At 41.6% G+C, this 24,061-nt stretch overlaps 1 protein-coding gene across 4 annotated transcripts in view; it reads left to right on the forward strand.

Annotated features, from left to right (window-relative positions):
• Nucleotides 1-24,061, forward strand: part of SHROOM3 (shroom family member 3) — a 377,638-nt gene that overhangs the window by 198,618 nt on the left and 154,959 nt on the right. The window lies entirely within an intron of this gene.

Below are 24,061 nucleotides of genomic sequence, written 5' to 3' on the forward strand. Positions count from 1 at the left end.
TTAGTGGGTGCAGAGTTTCAATCTTGCAAGATGGAAAGAGTTCTGCGGATGAATAGTTGCAATGATTGTATAACAATGTGAATGTGCTTAACAATACTGAACTGTACACTTAAAAATATTTCGGATGATCATTCTTATGTGTATTTGACCACAGTTTTAAATAGACACTCAGTGGTGGGGCCTAGCAATCTGACAATCTGAGTTGTAATACTTCCTCTAGGTAGTTTGTTTTTTTTTTTTTTTAAGATGAAGTCTCGCGCTGTTGCCCAGGCTGGAGTGCAGTGGCATCATCTAGGCTCATTGCAACCTCTGGCTCCCAGGTTCAAGCGATTCTCTTGCCTCAGCCTCCCGAGTAGCTGGGATTACAGGGGTGTGCCACCATGCCTGGCTAACTTTTTTTGTATTTTTTTAGTAGAGATGGGGTTTTACCATGTTGGCCAGGCTGGTCTTGAACTCCTGACCTCAGGTGATCCACCCACCTCGGCCTCCCAAACAGCTGGGATTACAGGAGAGAGCCACTGACCGGACCCCTCTAGGTAGTTCTAATGCTTGCTCAAATTTGAGAAATACTAATGTAGCGTAAGCGTTTAATAAATGGTGGCTGATATCAGCCAGGTGCGTGGCTAACACCTGTAATCCCAACACTTGGGAGGCCGAGGTGGGCAGATCACCTGAGGTCAGGAGTTCAAGACCAGCCGGGCCAACACGGTGAAAACCTGTCTCTACTAAAAATACAAAAATTAGCTGGGTGTGGTGGCAGGCACCTGTAATCCCAGCTACTCGGGAGGCTGAGGCAGGAGAATCACTTAAACATGGGAGGCAGAGGTTGCAGTGAGCCGAGATCACACCATTGCACACCAGCCTGGGAGACAAGAGTGAAATTCCATCTCAAAAAAAATTAAAAATTTAAAAAAAAAACTATATAAATGGTGGCTGATATCATTATAATAGTAGTTATTATTATTATGTATCACCAGTAACATATAAATAGTGTTCAATATAGTTTGATTTCTAGTACATTTCTTGATATTCTAATTTTGAAAATTAGTCATATTTGGAAAATTTTACTAAGTGAATTGGGATATACAATTAACACTTCTCTAACCATTTAACATTTAGGAAAACTTGTAGATGTTTTTAATTTCCTGGTAACTGAATGGAGAGGGACAGTTACTTCATTTCTAGAATATACATTGAGCCTTACAAAGTCAAATAATCCTTTGTTCAGGTCTCTTAGTACCTCATAGTCCATACAGACAATCTGTTTTGGCTTTTTTGTTTGTTTGTTTTTTTAGAGACAGGATCTTGCTCTGTCAGCCAGGCTGGAACACAGTGGTGTGATCACAGCTCACTGTAACCACGAACTCCTGGGCTCAAGTAATCCTCTTGCTTCAGCCTTCTGAGTGGCTAAGACTATAGGTTTGTGACACCATGTCCAGCTAATTTTTATTTTTATTTTGTAGAGATGGGGTCTTGCTATGTTGCCTAGGCTGGGCTCAAAAGATTCTCCTGCCTCAGCCTCCCAAACTGTTGGGATCACAGGCGTGAGCCACTGCAACTGACCATCAGAATCAGTATCTGATCATGTTTCTCTTCAGGATCATAAGTCTTTTTTAAAAAAAAATGTGAACAACCAAATTATGTTGTAGACCCTTAGTTTCCTTTCAAATGACCCCATTCTATCAAAATAGATTAGACATTAAGAGCAGTGTTAGCACGAGGTCAGGGGTTTGAGACCAGCCTGGCCAACATGGTGAAACCCCATTTCTCCTAAAAATATGAGGAAAAAAAAAATTGGCAGGGCATGGTGGCCAGCGCCTGTAATCCCAGCTACTTGGGAGGCTGAGGTAGGAGAATTGCTTGAACCTGGGAGGCAGAGGTTGCAGTGAGCTGAGATTGCACCACTGCACACCACCCGGATGACAGTGCATGACTCCATCTTAAAAAAAAAAAAGGCAGTGTTAGCAGGCAATTAACTCTTTTTGCCTAACCACCACTTCCTAACATTTACCTAAATATACAGTCTAGAATATCATATGCTTACACCCTTATGTATTCTGTCTGGAAGTAATAATATAAAAGATAGCATTAATTTACTTTTTTTCAGTAGATGCTACCAAACTGTTAACATGTTATTAGCCTTGAGTTTAGATGTTCAAACTTGTGTCAGGCAGCTGTTGCTACCTGGTACCCATTTTGTTTTATTTTTATTTATCTTTTGGAGGGCAAGGAGGGAATGGCTTTGAAAAATCTCCCAGGCAAGAAAGAAGAAGCCTTTTCTGCAAGGAAAATGGATCGTACTTTGTTTTCCTTCATAAAGGGTAATGAGGCTATAATCTCAAAGCTACGCTTGACCATCATCTGTCAAACTAATGCAAATAAGCCAATGCCCGTCTTCCCTTATTGTAAAACTAGACCAGAAGATAACCACTGTTGTCTAGCCAAAGAAAACCACCCTCATTTCAGAAAATGTTTACTTTTTCACTCTCATTGAGTGATATGCCATCAAGGTATGAGTTAGACCTTGGCACTTTGTGGAAAGGTTTTCTTTGTTTAGCAAAACCACAGCTGTTCATTTCTGGTAATTTTGGATTTCCTAAAAAGTGGCCATAGCTTCTGAATTTGATTTTTAGTAATCTTTAGCAGGCTGAGAATTTTTCTGATTTGAAGATTATATTGAAACACCAAAAAAAAAAAAAAAAAAGTAGAGTGGTTTGTATTTTACCTTATGTATTAATGTGAAATTTAGAGGTGAAGCCTCTTTGTTGCTGAAATAACTGCATCCCCTTGTTTTCTGCTGTCCACTTTTATGTATTTCCTAAATATTCACAAATCTTGATAAACTCTTGTAGTGGTTCTTATTTTGCTTGTGTATGTGTCTTTTCCAGTAATGTACTTTTTTGGGAATCCACCCACAGCTTTTCCATGGTTTCTTCTGTAATTTGGGTTTTATTTTAAAACGCTATTGGAGTCCCTGGGGGGAATCCTGCTGTTACCCCACTCTAAATCTCAAGGTTATCTCCCTATTCTGTTGAATGAGAGAGCCGAAGTCAAAGGTGAGTCAGGGATTCCTCGGTGTGCAGGTTCTCACTGATAAACATGTTTTCTCCAGACCCAGCTGGGGGGCTAAGACTGGGGCAATTGGTGTTGAGAGGGGCTGCTTCCATCCAAGTTCAGTAGCCCTCCCTCACATAAGAAACTATTTCACAACAATCTCAACCCGTTTGTCCTCCACTGTGGATAGGGAAGGGGGAGGGACTTGCTTAAAGAGTTCTAAGGTCATTTTTTTTCTCATTGAAAATATTGCAATAAAGGATACATAACATTAAATTGAGCATTTTAACCATTTTTAAGTGTATAATTTGGTGGCATTAAGGGCATTCACATTTTTGTCCAACCGTCACCACTACCCATCTTGAAGTGACTTGAAGACGATTTGTTTAAAGTCACTTCTTGCCTCAGTTCCCAAATTCCAGTTGACTGTGCTCTCTCTCTCTCTCTCTCTCTCCCCCTAAGTCTATGTTCTCATTCTGATTATTTAACTTGGAGAGTGAGAAGGATTTTTTTTTTAACACCGCATGATGAATTGGTCTCAGTGGAATTCAAACGATCTCGTTGTTTTGGTTATTTCTTATCAGGAATGCTGGATTTTTTTCTAAGAGCCATGGTAGAGGTGAAGGGGCAAAAGGGAGCCACCTCCTTTTGAGTCAATTTAGCAAAAGCGAGGAAATGGTTGGGTGATGGGAAATCATTCCTGGACATATATTCTCCATGCTAAAGGGGCAACTGATACCCTGAAGAAACTGAGACCCCCAGTTTTTACCTAGTGAACCTTCTGGCTGCACTTTAGGGAAAACTCCTTACTGTTTTTATATTTGCCCTCCATTGATAAGAACTTCTTAAGGTCACAGTGTCCTTGGGTAATGAAGCCAGGCAGAGGAATGTTCTTTAATATTTACCTAGTGTGCACAGCGCACCAGGAACTCTACAAAAGATCCACACGGAACATGCCCAGCCTCTAGCTCAGCCTGACTTGGGGAGACTTCCCGTGAGGCACACCCTGTGCTGGCTCCAGCTTCTGGAGTTTCTGGGGAATCATACCTGAAGGGATTATCATCTTCACCCAGTATCCGGATCATCGGCCACAGAAGTTTATTTGTTCAACACAGTCTGAATCAGTACCATGTTGAATAAGACACATTTTCCTTCTTTTTTTTTTTTTTTTTTTGGAGACGGAGTTTTACTCATGTTACCCAGGCTGGAGTGCAATGGCCCTATCTCGGCTCACCGCAACCTCCGCCTCCTGGGTTCAGGCAATTCTCCTGCCTCAGCCTCCTGAGTAGCTGGGATTACAGGCACGCACCACCATGCCCAGCTAATTTTTGTATTTTTAGTAGAGACGGGGTTTCACCATTTTGACTAGGATGGTCTCGATCTCTTGACCTCGTGATCCACCCGCCTCGGCCTCCCAAAGTGCTGGGATTACAGGCTTGAGCCACCGCGCCCGGCACATTTTCCTTCTTGAAATATTCTTAGAACAATGTTTGTATTTTCCCCAAGGAAAAACTTGCTCGGACACAGTTCTTTCTGATCCAGATATCCTGCTCTCCTCTGCCTCCTCTCATTGTTGGAAAACCCAAGTGTTTCTATTCCTGTACCCTAAACCCGCTCAGAGGGAATTCTGCCTTTTGATTTGGAGGTATTTTTCCCTTACACACACGGATGTGGCAGTATCATACATCTGAAGGAAGGAGCCAAATTTTAATCTGGGCGCAGCTGCATGTATCCTGCTTCTCTCCTAAGGCAGGATTTTCTAGTCAAATCTCTGGCTAGTTGAAAGATGATATTAGGTATAGAACTTGTTTGTTTAACCAAAAAAAGATATAAGTGGAACCAGCACTCATGATGCAGAACTATTTAAAACTTTGTAAAGACAATCTGAAGACCTAACTGGTGTGTTAGTCAGTAAGTTTTAACGCCCTTTAAATTGCTAATGAATCCCAGCGCCCAACATTATGAGATGCTAAGTAGCTTCTAAAAGGATTACTCTCAGACTGAAAAGCGTTTTCCTTCCACCAGAGTTTTAGTGGTCTTCATATAAAATATCAGTTGCTATTATTAAACTTTCTACACTGAAAAATAATTTAATATAATAATGATATTATTTCAGGCAAGATTTAGTTACATGTTACAAATACTTTATAAAGTAAGCTGGGTGGGGTGGCTCCTGCCTGTAATCCCAGCACTTTGGAACACTGAAATAGGAGGATCCATTTAGCCCAGGAGTTTGAGAACAGCCTGGGCAACATAGCAAGACCCCATCTCAATCAATCAGTCAATCAATAAGCCGGACATGGTGGCATGCTCCTGTAGTTCCTCTACTTGGGAGGCAGTGAGGCAGGAGGATCACTTGAAGCCAGGAGTTTGAGTTTGCAGTGAGCTATATGATTGTGCCACTGCACTCTAGCCTAGGTGACAGAGCAAGACCCTGTCTCTTAAAAAAAAAAAAAAGTAGATACTATTGAATAACCAACTAAGCTAGAGTCAAATCCATGTAATATCAGTCATCCCAGCACCTTGTGAGGTGGGTAAACACCAAGTCAGTCAGCTTCTATTTTACAAAAACAAAAACAAAACAGAGGGAGAAGGGAGAATTCCCAGCATATGGAGCTGGTGGAGGCATTGTAGGATAGGTAGGTAGTCCAGTGTTCCTCCTCAGACGTCCCTAACTCCCACTTCACCACTGTGTCTGGTGCAGAGAACTCTTCTACAATATTTCTGCTCACCCAGCCTCTCCTTGTATGGTTTCCCATGACTGGACAAGTCAGCTCATTTCTTATCTACATGGCTGTAATTGTTAGAGAGTTAAAACTGTGAGTCCTCAATTCTCTGCCTTCAGTAATCACTGGCCATGCTCACAGCCAAGACAAGCTGTTATTGTATACTGTCAAGTTTTAGAACACATGTGCAGAGCTCACATAAAGCATTTCCCGTGGATTGTTTGTATTTTAGCAGAGTTGCAAGGAGTCAAGTACCAACAGTACATGAGAAATGTCTTATCCATCGCATTAACACCTCCTTTCCTTTGATAAAAAGCCCTCAGGTGGTCTTGGGAACATAATACAGATGCACAGGTCGACATGGAAATTGGAAAACTCAGATAGGACTTTGATGGATGTCAACCATTCAAACCTAAATCTTCCACTCGGCTCCTCTTGTTATGATGTTAATAGCAAGGAAGAGAGGGCCATGCCTAGGTTCAAGTGAAGGGCATATCTGAGAAGAAGGCTGGGGGATAGCTGGTCACTCAGCTACGGCCTTTATCGGCGGTGCTGTATCCTCAGCTTCGCTCCTGAGGAAATGGAATCAAGAACAACACAGTATCGCTTTTGCTCAGCAAGCCACTAGAAGGCCAACCCCAGTATTTTACACATTGTAAAACAGATTTAATAGCCTTTGACAGAAGGTTTGTAAACCTAAATGGCTACAGGACCAAGAAAGAAACACGAATGAAATGTTCCATGTACAAAATCTAAGTGGCCCTTTGTTCAAGAACACAATGGGGAGTAGTGAGGACTGGGGCAAATGGAGGACTCGTCCCCCATCTAAAGGAGGATGCTGCTTCTCAACTCTAATAGGTTCTTTTTGTTTTATTTCTATTTCTATTTATTTTTTTATTTTACTTCGAATTCTGGGATACATGTGCTGAACATGCAGGTTTGTTACATAGGTATTCATGTACCATGGTGGTACATGCACCTAACTACCCGTCATCTGGGTTTTGAGTCCCGCATGTATTAGGTATTTGTCCTAATGCTCTCCCTCCCTTTGCTCCCCACCCGGACAGGCCCCAGTGTATAGTGTTTCCCAATAGGTTCTTATAATGAAGGAATGCAGATCCAGTGTTGCCAGAAATCTGGATTTTTAAGTGAACCATCCTAAGTGACTCAATTTGGAATTTGAAAGCGTTATGTGGAATAATATGGTATAGGCCAACCAAAACAAGCCTGGGAGTCAAATGCCGTTTGCAGATGCCGGCCTAGGTTCAGAGAGGCTTGTGGAGTTGTGTCCCGAGTAAGGGCATTTAAGATGGGACTATGAAGGAGTCCAGATGGTTTTCTGCAATGGGCCTTCGCCATTCCCTTCCCCCTTCTCCAGAAAAAATATTGAGCTAAGCTCTGTGCCATCCCTGAATAAATGTCTGCTGCCCTCTGAGATCAAGGAGCTTATCGGGGTGCAGAGGAGGAAGCTAGCTGAGAATGGGAATGTGGGGCGTGGATACACAATCAGCAAGGACAGAGCATGAACACAGGAGACTACAGAGTTCTAGCACATTTGAAGACACACCTAAACTCTTGTCATTAGAACTTTTAACATTTCCCCCCTTTCCTAAAATCGTCCATTTGCTTGTTTCGTATTGTCAGTACCGCCTTCAACCAAAAGTGTAGTTAATGGATTTGAAATCAATGCTCTCAAGTCTTAATGCACCGTGTTACCTGTGATTTTGATTGACACATCCTCTCCAGGGGATCAGATGGGAAAGGTGCCTGACAGGAACGCTGGAGAATTTCAGTCCTGATTTGAAATGAACGATTAAGCCAACTGATGCCGAAACGTGGTGTGTTCAGAGTTCCTGCTGGAGGAATGCGGTGTTGTGCCTCTCCCCATTTATCATGCTGTTTACAAATCCTGTTAGAAGTTGAAAGTAAATTATCATCCTGCTGCTTAACTGCTGTTTATAGCTAAGACTTTTAGAGGTGATTGAGCATGGACCCATCACTGTACTTGTGTGAAGGATTGGAGGAAAGGCAGTGTAGGGGAGGCGCCCAGGGCATGCAGAATACTTCATCTAGGAAAGGTCTGAAAAGTGGGAAGCACCTCTTCTTCAGAACATTCCTCTCCCTGTTGAATGGCTTATAAAATGTGGGGTGTTTTACATTCACATTCACTGGGATTTGGAGTTTTGATCAGGAGACCAAAGGATTAAAGAATGGTCTGGTCCCTCAGTTTCAGATGTGTGTACTAATGTGAGTGGTGCATGAAGTGAGGAAGACAACGCCTTCGCTTCATGGAACTCCGTGCTAATCTCCCAGGCTCCTTGGTCATCACATCTGAGAATATTTATCTTAGAGGAGAGAAGACTCAGAGGAGTTGTGTCTGCCTTTTGGTACTTGAAAAGACCATTATGGGAAAGCAGGATTAGACTCCAGAGGGCAGAATTAGGACCAATGGGTGAAAGCTAAAGGGAAACAGAAGTCAGTTTGACGTTAGGTTTGATATTAGAGTCTTTGAAAATAAAAAAGGCCTGGGGTTGAACAACACCTTGGTGGCAGATGTTCTAAAAAAGAGTGTAGCATCATACGCGGGGGTTAGGTAGGACGAAGTTCCTGTTCTTATTTCACCTTGAGAGTCTATGATTTGAATCTGGTTTGGAATCTTGAAAGGACCCACCCTCATGCATTTCTGCTTCCTGGATCATAAATAATGTTTTAAAACAATCATTTGAAAAAAAAGTTCACAAATAATAGTCTGATTTGTACACATGTTTATAGCAGCATTATTCACAATAGTCAAAAGATAGAAGCAACCGAGTGTCCATTGATAGATGAATGGATAAACAAAATATAGTGGATCCATTCATATGTGTACACACACACACACACACACACACACACACACACACACAATGGAATATCATTCAGCCTTAAATGAAATTCTGACTCATGCTATCCCATGGGTGAAACTTGAGGATGTTATGCTAAGTGAAATAAGCCAGTCACAAAAAGACAAATAGTGTGTGATTCCAATTATATGAGGTACCTAGAGTAGTCAAACTCATTGAGACAAAAAGTAGAATGGAATGGTGGCTGTCAGGGACTGGGGAAGGGGAAAGAGAGAGCTGTTGCTTGATGGTGACAGTTTCAGTTTTGCAAGATGAGAAGCATTCTGTGGAGGGATAGTGGTGAGGGGGTGCAGCAATTACTATGAACTGTACAACAAAAAATGGCTCGGATGGTACATTGTGTGTGTATTCTACCACAATTTAAAAATACCTAAAGAAATAAAAATAATTGGTCTACCAGCTGGGCCTCCCTCCTGCAGAAATTAACATGGAACAGATAGTGAAGATAAACAGGTAATAAAAGAGATACAAAATGTGAGCAAATCTGAGAAGTCAAAATTAAATGAATGGGTATTTAAAATCAGCCTACTTTAGATTTGAAAGGTAAAGTAGTGCTGTATTTTAACTGAATGAGTGTTACCCGCAGTGGTTAAGAGCACAGGCACCAGAGCCAGAATCCTGGGTTCAAGTCCTGGCTCTGTCTTAGTCTAGATGTTGGGAAAATTACTCAATCTCTCTGTGCCTCAGTTTCATTATCTCCAAAAACAGAGTTATTTGTGGAACAATTAAGAGGATGTATAAAACATCTAAACCGAGCACGGCAGATCGTAGTAGATTAATAATGCTGGCTGTTGTTGTTATAAGGCAGAATGAAAGACTATGTTTACAGAGTTGACCTGATGTACTACCCATTTTTCCCCTAAATAATATATTTAATTCAAATAATAACCATGTTGGTGTTTGAATGATATATAATACTTTAACTGAATATTTTTCTGTCCTGGTGGATGACATTATGAAAATTATAGGAATGATGATACATTAATACAAAGAAGTTTGTGTAACCTAAAGAAATTTACTTTTGACCACAGTCAGATATCGTTCAGGCTTCAACTTTGTAGACTTATGCTAAGATGTATGACTACTTCATTGCATTACAGAAATGTAATTTAATCATTTAGGGGTTTTTGGTTTGTTATTAAACTCTTAATTCTCTAAGGTATAGTGTGAGGCTAATAGTGTGTTCTGAGTTCTGGGAATTGGCCCACATTTATTGTACTTTTTAACCAAGAATTAACACATAGAATATTAATTAAAATATGAAAACTAAATTTAAGGTACTTGGGTACTCCTGTAAAAACTAAAATTTTTAACACTAAAATAGTATCTGTTAGAATGACAGATTTTAAACTCATAGGTGTTTGTTTACTGTATGTTAGGTTTGAAAATTATGTGTACATATATCTCCACATTAGTGTAATTTGAGCTGAGCTTAGAAACAAGATGCTGGAAAGCATGAAAAGTTGAACATTATAAACATAAATGTGGCTTGGTGCAGTGGCTCATGTCTGTAATCTCAGCACTTTGGGAGGCTGAGGTAGGCAGATCGCCTGAGGTCAGGAGTTCGAGACCAGCCTGGCCAACGTGGTGAAAACCCATCTCTACTAAAATACAAAAATTAGGGAGTGGTGGCACACACCTGTAATCCCACCTACTTGGGAGGCTGAGGCAGGAGAATCACTTGAACCTGGGGATGTGGGGGGGAGTTGCAGTGAGCCAAGATCACTGTGCTTCAGCCTGGGCGACAGAGTGGGACTCCATCTCAGAACAAAGAAAAGAAAAAGAAACAACAGAATTTGATCACTAATTGTTTGTGAGGGATGTTTGAAGCTCATTGACTTGTGGAATTGTGAGGTTATTAGTAGAAATGGGCAATTTGGGAAGACAGTCTGGGACTTTTTGTTTGTTCTGGGAAAAGGTGATGATTTTGGTCTTGGAAAGGTCTTGGGCTCTGCTGATGAAGTGTCCAACAGGCAGTTGGAAATGTAGAACAAAGCCAGGGAGAGCATCCAAAATAATGTTAGAGCTGCAGGCCTTATCTACATAGAGGGTGACCATTAAAGATGAGAATGAATGGGATCCACAGGGGTGAGAACAGAAGTACCCAGGAGAGGAGGGCTGGTACCTTGGTACTTAGAGGAAGAAGTCAACCTAGCACAGATGATGGGTGGAGGACTAATAAGAACACACTGTTTCAGAAGCCAAGGGAAGAAAGCTTTAGAGGGAATCGTAGGCAATGCCAACAGCAAGGGAGTGTGTAGACACTGAGAAAAGGCAGGCAAATTTGGTAATTGAGGCAGAGCCATTTGGACAAACTCAAAATCCCGACTGCAGGGGATTAATAAATGTGAGTGGAGAACAGGGAGGCAGAGGCCAAAAGGACAGGGGTCTCTGTGGCGATGCTCACCTCTAGAGGCAGTGAGAAGATGGGGACGTATGGTCACCAGGCTGAGGGACTCCATGACTGCCTTCCTGTGTACCTGTCAGCCTTTCACCATAGTGTGGAGGCATTTCTCCACTCTTTAATGACTCTTTTAAATCATTCAACAGTCACTTCTGCCCAGAGCAGATGAAAGGGTGAAGGGCACTTTTCCCTGGGTCAGCAAGAGAACAGCACCTTATCACCACCATGATGTGTTCTGAAGGAACCAGGGTTAAAACCCTCGAGCATCCTGCCCTCCAGGGACACCTGGAAACCTGAGGCAGCCCCTTAGAACAGAAAGAATCCAGAAAAGTGAAGCTGGTTTCAGTGGAATTTTGTGGTTTTCTCCATTGATTTTTCATTTCCATCTCCAAGAGCCTTTTATTGCAGAGTATTAAAAAAAAATTCCTTCTGTCAGTCAAGGGCAGATTCTCAGCACTGCTGAGAGCCTCATATTGGGCCAACAGCTGTCCCAGGAAGTTACTGAACGACAAGCTCAGGTGATCATCAGACTGTTCCAGAAACCCTGTTGGGAGCGCAAGAGTCAACTGGTATGTTAGACCAGCAGGTTGAACATGACCCTCAGAGAGGTTGGACTAACGCTGATTAAGAGAAAATACAAACAGTACAAAGAAGGATTGCAAATAGGAATTATTTTACACACTTTTCTGATTCCCAGACCACCACCTTTGCACCAAAGTGAACTTGGGCTATTGAGCCTCAGAGGTTATTTATTTATATGCTCAGTGGTTTGGGTGAACCTTGATTTTCTCACCATCATTCTTCTTCCTTCCACCTTAGGGAACAGACAGACCCTCTGTCACATTTTTATAGAGTAGCTGTCCTTGTGTTTTCAAAATTGAGCTGTGCCTCAGAAACAAAACAGAAATTACAAAGAAATGTGTGAAATGAATCAGTGTGTTAGCATCTGAACATGGAGTGTGTATGCTGCATGTTTCAGAACTACATATTCAGCATGTGATACTGATCTCAATTGCCTAAAGGACATAGTTCCAGTGTTTTCCTTAAGTCTGAGACAGTTTGAATGTTCTTCCATTCTTTATATCCGATTTAGTTTTGGGAAATTTGACGACTAAACCTAGTCATCCTAGGGCCACTCCTGTGCTTGATGTCAGAATTATGCATTTTCCCCTAGGCACTTTTGTGTGTGTGTGAATTTGTCTTTAAAGGACAGTCTCATCAGAATGGACTCATCGGGTACAATACCAGTTTGCAGAACGGTAGCTCTTGTATTCACTCTTACCTTCTTTTCCTGGAACCAGATCTTTTACTTGAATGTCAATAAAATGGTCCCTCTCAGCAAGGGAACATTCTTGACTCCTGTGGCAGGGAAGGAAGCCAGGCACTTGTAAATCTGTTTTCAAACGAACTGGTTCTTATGTTGTAAATATTTAACCATTCACCATAGTATTCCTACCAAAGTTTCCATTTGGTTTTCAGCTAATTCCATTTCTCACAGACTGATAAAGGCTCTTTCACTTTCCAGAACCCTCTAAGTAAATATAGATTATATTTTTGGCTCAAGAAGGAACAAAAGATGGAATTTGGGAGGTATATTTTTTCCTTGGTTGAAGAAAGGAGGCCATGGGGAATTAATTCCAGCAAGAAAGCATAATGGATGTCATGGTAAATCTTCATGATGGCCATGAATATTTTTATCGTATACTACCCTGTCTTTGCTTAAATTGCTACAGTGGTGGCTAAAGGCAAAGCTGGGTTTTTTCTTCTCAGTTTATAGTTTTGAGAGTCAGGAGGGAGGGACATTAACTGTAAAAGCTACTGAAGAGGGCTCAGGTGATCTTATCTCTTTAATGAAAATGACTGCAGACAGCTTCCTTCCAACCTCTCAGTTATCTGGGTTCCTGAGTGTCCATTTCTCACTGGTGTTTGCTCTCAGGATGAAACTCTAGGAATGCATTAGGGAAAAGATTATGATTTACAGCTCACCGCTGTTTACTCTTTCAGTAATATATTTATTTTAGGGAAAAGACCGCCTTATAACACATTTTATGCTTTTGACTTAAGTTGTGATTCCTCTTTCAAGTTTGAGATATTTTGCTTCCAGGAGATGTATTTTGGTCTTGTCTTTTCCTTTTCTCTCTTCTTCCTTTCTCCCCTCTTCCCTATAACAGGTATCTCCTGCTGCCCAAGTCTGTAGACAGCAATGCAGAAAGTCAACCCAAATCCAAAAGTCTAAGCTGAGTACACCAGCTTTAGGAATGTCTGGTGTCACTTGGACTACAAATGACTTTTAAGGTGAAAGACCGTAAGCATGAGTCAGATCGGAAGCATGACCTTGTAGAGCCAGTCTGTCTACCTGGCCACTGCGCAGTTTATAAAACTTGACTTCTAACTAGAAAGTTAATTGCCAGAAGTTCCAAGGAAAGCACTGGGCTACCACTTAGAATCCTTCATTTACTACAAAGCCCAAATCGTGATCTGGCTCTTTTCACGGAGTCAGCAAGAACATTCTATATTTTCCTTATCCAATATGCACAAGTATTTCTTTGAAGAAACATAACATTTTAAAGGTTCTTATTCAATTAAAGCTTCCTAAATAAAGCACTTTTTCCCCCATTAACTGACAAATATGTTACAGAACTAATTTCTTTCAAGATTATTATACCTCAAAATATTTTTCTGTCTCTTCCCTATTTAGCTTTGGATTTGCACAAAACACCCAAGTATTTTTCAACAATGTGAGCTGAGAGTGTGGAATTGAAAGAACATTCCTGGGATTTGAAATGAGAGATCTGGGGTTGGGGGGGGAAGGGGGCAAATATATTCCTTGCATACTCAGATGTGCCATACCTGAGGATTCTGCATTTTCTTTCTAAAGCATGCAGTGGAGATGGTTTATTTCGGAGAGAAATTTTTAACTTACTTTTTTTTGCTTTTAACCGCTAGCATGTTAGTACTTGTCATTCTTGTACGTGGATTTTAAATTTAGGTTATTGTAGTTTTTCTAACCAAATATTTTTCAAATATCCACTTACGTTGGAGAGAAAAGGACGTTCCAAAAGAGTTACCTATAGTATTTTTAACACATCAATAAAATTATCATAAAACCTTCACATGTGCTATTTATTTCTCATTAAATACCATGGGGAAAGGCGATGGCGGGCATGCAGTATTCCGACATTTCAGCGTGCTGCACTCCTGTCCTTCTGTCATCTGGGGCCACCTGTCTGTGATCGCTGTCTTGTGCTTGCTCGTAGAGGTTTTCTTCTGCATGCTTTGTCTGCTCTTGGTCTTGTGGCTTTGACACCGAAGCGCTGTTGTCTACAAAAGACAGTACATTAGAGCTCCAGAGTTCACTCAGCTGCCTGCTTTGCTCCTGTGGTGACTTCATTCTTGGGAAGTTTTTAGGTTTCCTGGGAGATGAAGTATGAGCAACATTTGCTCCAGCCTGAGTAATTTCAGAAGGCCTCGAGTCCTGTTTTGTTATTCGGGTTTCCAAGGGTGGGTGAGGGGCATGAGAATTCCCAGCAGGGGCAGTCACCACTACGCATCAAACTGGTATGCTGCGACTCACTTTTTTATAAAGAGTGGTTATCGTGGTGTTTTAAAAGTGGGGGTTGTGCCTCAGAAGCCAAACAAATTATAAAGAGGTGTCTGAAATGAATCAATGTGTTGACATCTGAACTAATATGGAGTGTGTATGTTGCATATTTCTGAGCGGCTTCAAATTCTTGTAGGATTTAATGATATTGAACATTGGAAAGATTGAATTAAAGCCAGATAAGACTTGTGATATTTACAAAATTTTGTGATGTGGTCTACAATGGATTTTAATATTTTTCTGAGTTAAAAAGAATAATAACGTGATTTATAAAGTTTGCTTTTATCGCCTATTGTTTCTTCATTAACCTCAGTACAGTGATATTATATTATTATTGGAATTGAAAAGGTTCCTGTGTGAGCCTTGCTTGGTAATTCAAGTACCCTTGAATTGTATAAAGAGAGCACAGATATTTTAATGCCAGACTCCTCGTTTATGCAATACTTTTGGGCTGTAGTTCCTGTGTTAATTGAGATGGTCAGCCAAATCTTTGCTTTGCCAGGAACCAAAATAATTTCCAAACTACAATGGCAGTATGGTTACAGTTTCAGCTTCATCAGTCCCAAAGTAAATTCTAATAGGTGTTATCAAACATAGTTTTTTTTTTTTTAGCCTATAGGCTTTAAATTTTTTACCTAACCCCAAATAGCTTGCTACTTGGTTTTATACAGCTATGCCAAAATAAAATACAAGAGAACGTTCTTCTTTTGGGCATATAAAACGAATCTTCTCATTTTCAACAATGATAACCAGTCTCTCTGTCTGCCTCCCCCTCCCTCAACCCCTCGCTTCCCTCCATCTCCTTCCCCCTCTTTAGTCCCTCCTCCTGTCCACCCTTTCCCTGTGCTTTCTTGCATTACCTAAAGCCCTCATTGCTCCACATCTCATCAAGATAAAGTCAAGATTTTTTTTTTTTTTTTGAGATAGAGTCTGTTTTGTTGCCCAGGCTGGAGTGCAGTGGTGCAATCTCGGCTCACTGCAACGTCTGCCTCCCAGGTTCAAGTGATTCTCCTGCTTCAGCCTCTTGAGTAGCTGGGATTATAGGTGTGTACTACGACGCCCACCTAATTTTTGTATTTTTAGTAGAGACGCGGTTTCACCATGTTGGTCAGGATGGTCTCAAACTCCTGACTCATGATCCATCCGCCTCGGCCTCCCAAAGTGCTGGGATTACAGGTGTGAGCCACTGTGCCTGGCCAAGTCAAGATTTACGCATAATATAGAAGGCATTTCTCTCCAGCCTCATACCTGACCACAGCCTCCTTCCTTTCCTACTTCACACTCCAGTCACTCAGAACCACGTTCAGTTCCTGAGCATGCCACACTTTCTCGCTCTTCCTATGTGTTACTTCTCTAACTAGAAGGCTCATTCTCCCCTCCCTAAAGGCTAGCAAGTATTCTCATAACATCATATCTTTGTTTACCCCTATAACTAACCATGTTGTATTTAAACTTCTCTCTTCCTCCTGAGACTCAAGCAACTTGTGAGCAAGGACTGTTTCCATCTCACTCACCATTGTACGTAGAGCCTACCACAGTGCCTGGCATATAGTAGCTATTCAGCACATATTTGTTGAAGGCTCAATTGAGTCTGGTTGTCACTCAGTTTGCTTTATACATAGAGAAATCTTTTTACTTTTTAGTTTATTGTTGGAGGGAATAGAGCAGAGAGCAAAATGAGCCCTGTGGTGTTTTCCGACTCTGCAGGAGGCAGCTCTTTATAGCATTATACAGATTTCAAATGGAAGCACAAAAGAGGTGTGATGAGGAAGCACACACGTAGGGCTGAGTCGCTAACCCTAATTCATGTCAAATTCCATGCTAGGAAATCAAAAGAAAGGAAAATCACTCTCTCCAAGTGGTAGAAATGATAGTGGGATTTCTTTTTTCATCTCTAGTTGAAGATTGTTTTAAAATCTGCCTCCAATGTGCTACATTAATTCTATTTGTCTGAATATTAATTGTGAGTATTTAAATCAGACAAACTGAGTTTCACAAATGCTGCTTGCTGCTACATTTCCACCAAAAAGGTGGCTTAAAACTGTTCTTTCTTAAACTATTCTTTCTTAAATATATATACCCATCATCTATCTCAGACACTGCTTATCATTCATCCCCAAGTTGTACTAATAAGAAAAATTTCAGATAACCGTGATTGCAGTTCTGAAATTGCTGGGATTATGAAATGTAATCTTAGTTTAACATGCATGGGTAGAATTAACCAAAGCAGCTGCCAATTATTGAGTCAATGCCAGGCATTTTATTTGCATTATCTCTGATCATCTCATCAACCCTGACAGGTGGGTGGTATTGTCCCTCTTGACAGAGGAATGAATTGAGGCTCAGAGAGATGAAACACCTTGGCCATGGTCACCTAGTAAGTGCTAAGTCTAGGATTTGAAACTTGGTCTCTTGGTCCAAAAGCCCCTTTCTTTATAGTATATTTCTCTTCCTCAACTAAAGCACCATTGTTTTCTCAGGCATTGAATGCTTGTACACGTCCTTTTAGAATACTTTTCTTTGTATATACCATGATGACATCATGGCTAATGGGCCATCAACAGCAGCATTGCTTTCTTGAATTCACGCCCTCAGACAGCCTTGACAGAACTTTAGGATTTCAATCCAAGCTGTTGGGAGTCTTCCTACAAAGCCCACTTGATTAGGAATTGCCAAACAGATGAGTCTACAATTGTGTTTTCCAGATTCTACAGCCGTATTACAGTATATAGATTGCATGTGGCCACGTCATATTATTTGCTTCTGTTGGGATCACCTCACTTTGGGGGATGCTAGTATGGACTTTTTCCCTGAACATCATTCGCAGATTTTCTCCCAATTTCCAGACTCAGGAGGTAAACCTATGAACTTCTGGAGAGCAGCCTGCAGAGGGAGATCCTAGGATTCATGTAAAGCTTACAAAATACTCTAAATCTTGGGTCCCGAGTCAGACCCTTCAGAACTGTGGTTTTATTTCTAGAATAAGTTACAACCCAACAGCCATGTCTTTAGAGACTTGTGGCTGAATTAGTTCTAATGTTTTAAGAAAACTAAGTTTCAGGTCTTGTAGACATGCCAGTGAGATGTCCACTGGGTGGAGATTCTACCCAATATTGTGTTCTCTATTATTTACATTCTGTACATGATGGAGGTGACATGGATTTAGGGAGAATGCCTATTTTAAGCTCTCTGGAAGTCAACTGCCAAGAAAGTCAGCAACTTACCTTCCCAAAATTATCCACAAAGCCTGTGATTATCATAGGTTTAAAGGCATACATATTCTTCTGTTTTGCAAAAGGTTTTTTTTAAGAAATGGGGTCTTGCTATGTTGCCCAGGCTGGAAGGTAGTGGCTATTCATAGGCATGATCATCATGCACTGCTGCCTTGAACTCCTGGTCTCAAATGATCCTCCTGCCTCAGCCTCCAGGTAGCTGGGACTGCAGTTGTGTGCTGCTATGTCCAACATAAAAGTCTTACTAGTGACTTTTTTTTTTTTTTTGAGACGGAGTCTTGCTCTGTCATCAGGCTGGAGTGCAGTGGCATGACTTTGGCTCACTGCATCTTCTGCCTCCTGGGTTCAAACGATTCTCCTGCCTCAGCCTCCTGAGTAGCTGGGACTACAGGCGCCTGCCACCACGCCCGGCTAAGTTTTGTATTTTTAGTTGAGATGGGGTTTCACCATGTTGGCCAGGATGGTCTTGATCTCCTGACCTCGTGATCCACCCGCCTTAGCCTCCCAAAGTGCTGGGATTTTAGCCGTGAGCCACCATGCCTGGCCTTGACTTTTATTCACTAAGGTAATTAAAAAGCTGAGGCATTCACTCCAACTTATAGAAGCTATAAATATTAGCTCCAAGTAGTTACCATAATTCAACACTGGCAACCTCCCCTTTGATGTGGATGTCATTTCAGATGATTCTTCTTCTTTTCTCTATCCTGGATTACCATGTAGGCTTTTTGAAAATAGAAATCCTACTTTATGACAATTGGGCAGACTAACAGGTCTGTATGAAAAGGCATTGAAGGCCGGGTGCGGTGGCTCAAGCCTGTAATCCCAGCACTTTGGGAGGGCGAGGCGGGTGGATCACGAGGTCAAGAGATCGAGACCGTCCTGGTCAACATGGTGAAACCCCGTCTCTACTAAAACTACAAAAAATTAGCTGGGCATGGTGGCGCGTGCCTGTAATCCCAGCTACTCAGGAGGCTGAGGCAGGAGAATTGCCTGAACCCAGGAGGCGGAGGTTGCGGTGAGCCGAGATCGCGCCATTGCACTCCAGCCTGGGTAACAGCGAAACTCCGTCTCAAAAAAAAAAAAAAAAAAAAAAAAAAGAAAAGGCATTGAAAATATAGGCATGATTTCCCCAAAAGAAACCTAGAAATGGCTTTAAAAATTTTTAGAAAGTGAGATACAAAAAAATTATAGAGTTAACATTGATATTAGGAAAGTAGCCCAGGAAGGGATCTTAGATCTTATGTTAGCACGATATTTAGCTACTTCTTTCACTATTAGCAAATTAATTTATGTAGATCACTAGATTTTTCCCTGTTTCTGAAATCCTTGGTTCACTGGGCAAATAGCCTTAAAATCAAAGAGAGCAAGGTTCATCATTATGTGTCACTGTGGTTCAGTCAGCAGGTTGGCTCTCTCATGTGATTCTTGATATGAGGCTGGGATCAACCAAGAGGAAACGTGAACAATGCTTGGTGAACCTTAAACAAATGAACGCTTCTCCAGGAAGTGAATGCAGTAGGGGCACAGATGCTGGGATTACTCCTAACCTGTGGTGATACTCGTCTTCTACTCAACAAATACTTACCGTATCTGTGCCAGGGATAAAACATGCCAAAATCTCTGCCTTTGTTGAGATTATATTCAGGGTTGGATATAGATAACAAGTGTTAAACATACTACTTTGTAAGAAGTAATTTACATGAATATATAACTACTTTATGAAGAATATTTGAAGGGCATTTAAAAATTATAAATATTAAAAGAAAAATATTCAAAGATTAGTGCATGGGAAAAAATGGAGAAGGGGATCAGGAGTTCTAGGATAGGAAAACGGAGGACAGATTAAATTTTTTTTTTTTGATACAGGATCTCGCTTTGTCACCTAAGTTGGAGTGCAGTGGTATGATTTGGCTCACTGCAGCTGGACCTCCAGCTCAAATGAGCCAAAATCGCACCACTGCACTCCAGTGGTGAGCTCAAGTGATTCTCCCATCTCAGCCTCCCGAGTAGCTGGGACTACAGGTGTGTGCCACCACGGCTGATTTTTTTATTTTTATTTTTTGTATTTTTGGTAAAGATGGGGTTTTGCCATGTTGCCCAGGCTGGTCTCTAACTCCTGAGCTCAAGGGATCTACCCACCTTGGCCTCCCAAAGTGCTGGGATTACAGGAATGAGCCACCATGCCCAGCCAGGTTGTAATTTTAAATAAGGAGGTAAGGATAAGCCTCAATGCAAAAGCAACATTTGAAGGAGATGAGGTTGGTAGCTATATGGACACCAAATAAAGGGAATTGCCTATGCAAAGACCCTAAGGCCAGGACCCTGCCTAGTCTGTCTGAAAAAGAGCAAGAAGGCCACTGAGGCTGCGGCAGAGTGAGGGGGGAGGATAGTACCAGATCAGGCCCAAGAGGTAATGGGTGTTGTGTGGGGAGGAGTGGGTCATATGGGGACTTGCAGCTCGTTGTAAGGACTTGCTTTTATTCTGGGTGAAATGATAAAAGGTTGCAGGGTTTTGAGCAGACAATCAACATCATTTGGCTTATATCTTAGAATAATCACTCTGGCTCTGAAGCCTGGAGGTGAGGAGGTGAGAGCAAGGCAGAGATTCCAGGGAGGAGGCTGTGGGACAGATCCAGGACAGAGATGCTGATGACTTGGACCTGGATCATAGCAGGGGAGATGGGAGATGCTGTTGGATTCTGGATTTATTTTGAAGGTCAAAATAACAGCATCTACTGGAACATTAAATGTGGGATGTGAGAAAGAGAGGAGTCAAGCTTTTTAGACGAGTACCAGGTGGATGGAACTGCCATCAACTGGGATGAAAAAGATAGTGAGAAAGGTTTTTAACATTGTAAATTGCATATAACTACTAAAATTGGGTGAAGATGTTAATGAGGCAGGTTAGTGTATGAATCTGGTGTTCAGGAGTGGAAACTAGGCTTGACGCGTGAATTTTGGAGTCTTCAGCATATATATGAACCATGAAATTTCCATGGAAAGTTGCTAATCCCTGGAAGTCCCATCTCTAGAAGTTGCAGCCAATGACACAGGACTTAGTCGTCCTCTGGTCAAGTTGACCATGCCTTCCGTTGTCTTTTAACTACAAAAGCACGGCACCAGTCATAACCAGCTACACTCGCTAGTTTCATTGTTTTATATTTACTGGTTCACCATATTTTCACACTGTGCGCAGCTGGAACTGGGGGTCATCTACTAAAAGCCTCTCATTTGACAGATAAAGAAGAGTTAAATGACTTGCCCAAAATCACATGAAATAGTTACAGCAGGCAGGAGTGCCTTCCTTCCAGCCTAGTCGTCTTCCTTACACTAGGTAGAACACTTGAAGGTTCATTAGATGGAGCAGGAAAGGTGATAACAGGTAAAATCAGACGTCATTTCTGCCATCAGTTGTTTCCTTCGAAGCAGGACTCTAGGTAATGGAGCTCTCTTATGCATTAACTTTGGTGGCACTTGCATCCTGCATAGTAAAAAAGCCATAGGCAAAGTTTAGCAGACCTGCTCTTGAAGGGAGAGTTGGAGAGCCTTCCGAGTTGCTCAGGCCAGGTTCTGGATAAATCAGGGAGTGACCATTGGATTATAGGAAACTGGGACATGGGAAATAATTTTTTTTCATTCAATTAGTCACAATAAAGTGATTTTTTTTTTTTTAAGAGAGGGGGTCTCGCTATGTTGCCCAGGCTGGAGTGCAGTGGCTATTCACAGGCGCGATCCCACTACTGATCAGCACGGGAGTTTTGCCCTGCTCCGTTTTGAACCTGGGCCAGTTCACCCCTCCTTAGGCAACCTGGGAGTCCCCCGCTCCTGGGAGGTCACCATATTGATGCCGAACTTAGTGCAGACACCCGATTGGCATAGGGCACTACAGCCCAGAACTCCTGGGCTCAAGCGATCCTCCCACTTCAGCCTCCCAAGTAGCTGGGACTGCAGTCACGCACCACTGTGCCCAGCAATAAAGTGATTCTTTTCTTATTAGACTAAGAAACCAAAGGAAGAAGGAGAAGAAAGAGAATGTGGGTGATTCTGCCACCAACTTTTGATGATTCTTGATGTTGAATCGGAGAAGCTGGAAAACGCTAAAGGAACATAGAATTGAACATACTTTTTATTTGACTGTGATTACAGTCAGACAAATATTCCACTTGAATTTGTCTCTAAATCCAGCACTTCCTTAGCTATTGTGAGTTATTTGAATGGGCTGTTGAGTTCCAATGGGCCATTATGTATAATTTGTAAACTGCTATTACACATGGAGAGGATTAACTCATTCAACAGATATTCATGGAGTGCAGGCATGGGAATTGTAGGGTAAATAAGATAGGTGAGGTATTTGTTTTCATAGAATTTACATTCTCATGGGGGCATACAGACAATAAATACATAAGCAAAGAAATTAAGCTCTGACAGTAATAAGTGCTATGAAGAAAATGGAACAGGGTCTTGGGATAGAGAGATGAGGTGCGCTAATAGGAGGCTGAAAGGTGGACAGGTAACTTTTTTATATAGCGGCTTTTTTTTTTTTTTTTTTTTTTTTTTGACGGAGTCTTGCTCTGTTGCGCCCAGGCTGAAGTGCAGTGGTGCAATCTCATTCACTGCAACTTCCACCTCCTGGTTCAAGTGATTATCCCACCTCCATCTCCTAAGTAGCTGGGATTACAGGTGCCTGCCCATACCTGGCTAATTTTTTGTATTTTTTCAGTAGAGATAGAGTTTCACCATATTGGCCAGGCTGGTCTCAAACTCCTAGCCTCAGGTGATCCACCCACCTCAGCCTCCCACAGTGCTGGGATTACAGGCATGAGCCACCACACCTGGCCACAATGACTGGTGACTTTTGAACTGAAACCTAAATAGAAGGAAAGAACCAGTCACATGGAGATGTGGGCCATTCCAGGCAAGGAGAAAAATCCTAAGAGCAAGGGCCTTGACATGGTAACAATCTTAGCATGTTGAAGGAGATGAAAGGAAGCCAGTATGACAGAAGCGCAGTGAACAGGGTTGGGGCCACATCACGTAAGGCCTCATAGGCCATAGTAAGAATTGTATTCTAAGTATAGCATGAGGCTATTGGAGCATTTTAAGCAAAAGAACAATATTATCCACTTTATTTCTTGAAATCGCACTGAGATTCCTTTTTCAAGGAATAGAGTCAATGAGGGAAAGGGGAAACAGAGAGAAAGACCAGTTAGGAAGTTATTACACCAATCTAATGAGATGCTGGTAGCTTGCCTCAGGGTGGTGGCAGTGAAGACAGCTGAAGTGATGAAATCTGGGATGGATAGGATCAACTGACTTGCAGATGGCTGAATAAAAGGATTAAGGGAAGAAACAATGGAGGAGACACTGGGTTTTATCTGAATAATTGGCATGATAATGGGATCATGAGTCAAGATGGGGAAAACTGGAGAACAGCAAATTTGTGGAGTAGAGTTTGGGGGGTGGGGAACAGCAGAATTGAGGTTCTGTTTTAGATTTATTATGTTAGATAGACCAATCTGGCATCTGGGCAAGTAATTGTACACAAGAGTTTGGAATCTGAGGGAAAGAGAGCTACAGAGATAAAGTTGAATGTTACCAATTTTATATAAATAATATTTAAGGTACTAGGACTGAAATCTATCATCCTAGGAAAGAATGTAGATAGAGATATGAAGACCAAGCTCTGGGACACATCAACCTCAGGAGGAGATGGACCTAGCATAGGCTACTTAAAAGAAACTGTGAGCTGGGAACAAAGAGAAAAACAGTAGGGTGTGGTGGTGTGGAAGTCAAGAGAGGAAAAGTGTTTATGGAGGCAATAGTGAGCTGTGATGAATGCTGCTGAGGGGTCCATGGCAGAAACACAAATCACTGACTTGGCAAGAGGTGACTTTGATAGAGCAGTTACTGAGGATGGAGGGGGAAGAAGGCTGAACTGCAGTGGGTTGAAGGGAGAATGGGAAATGACAAAATGGAATCAGACAGAAACAATTTATGTTTGGGGTTTCTATCACCATTTTAGCTAGTGTTATAGTAATGAGGTAGGACTATAAGCAGTATTGCTAGAAAAACTCCCAAGTCTTAGACTTTAAAAAGGTGAATTAAAACTAATACATATTCCTAGGAAATTTGATCGGCTG

This window comes from Sapajus apella, unplaced genomic scaffold (genome assembly GCF_009761245.1).
Source record: "Sapajus apella isolate SASKATOON/1434 unplaced genomic scaffold, GSC_monkey_1.0 scaffold121, whole genome shotgun sequence".
In the NCBI taxonomy this organism is placed as follows: Eukaryota; Metazoa; Chordata; class Mammalia; order Primates; family Cebidae; genus Sapajus; species Sapajus apella.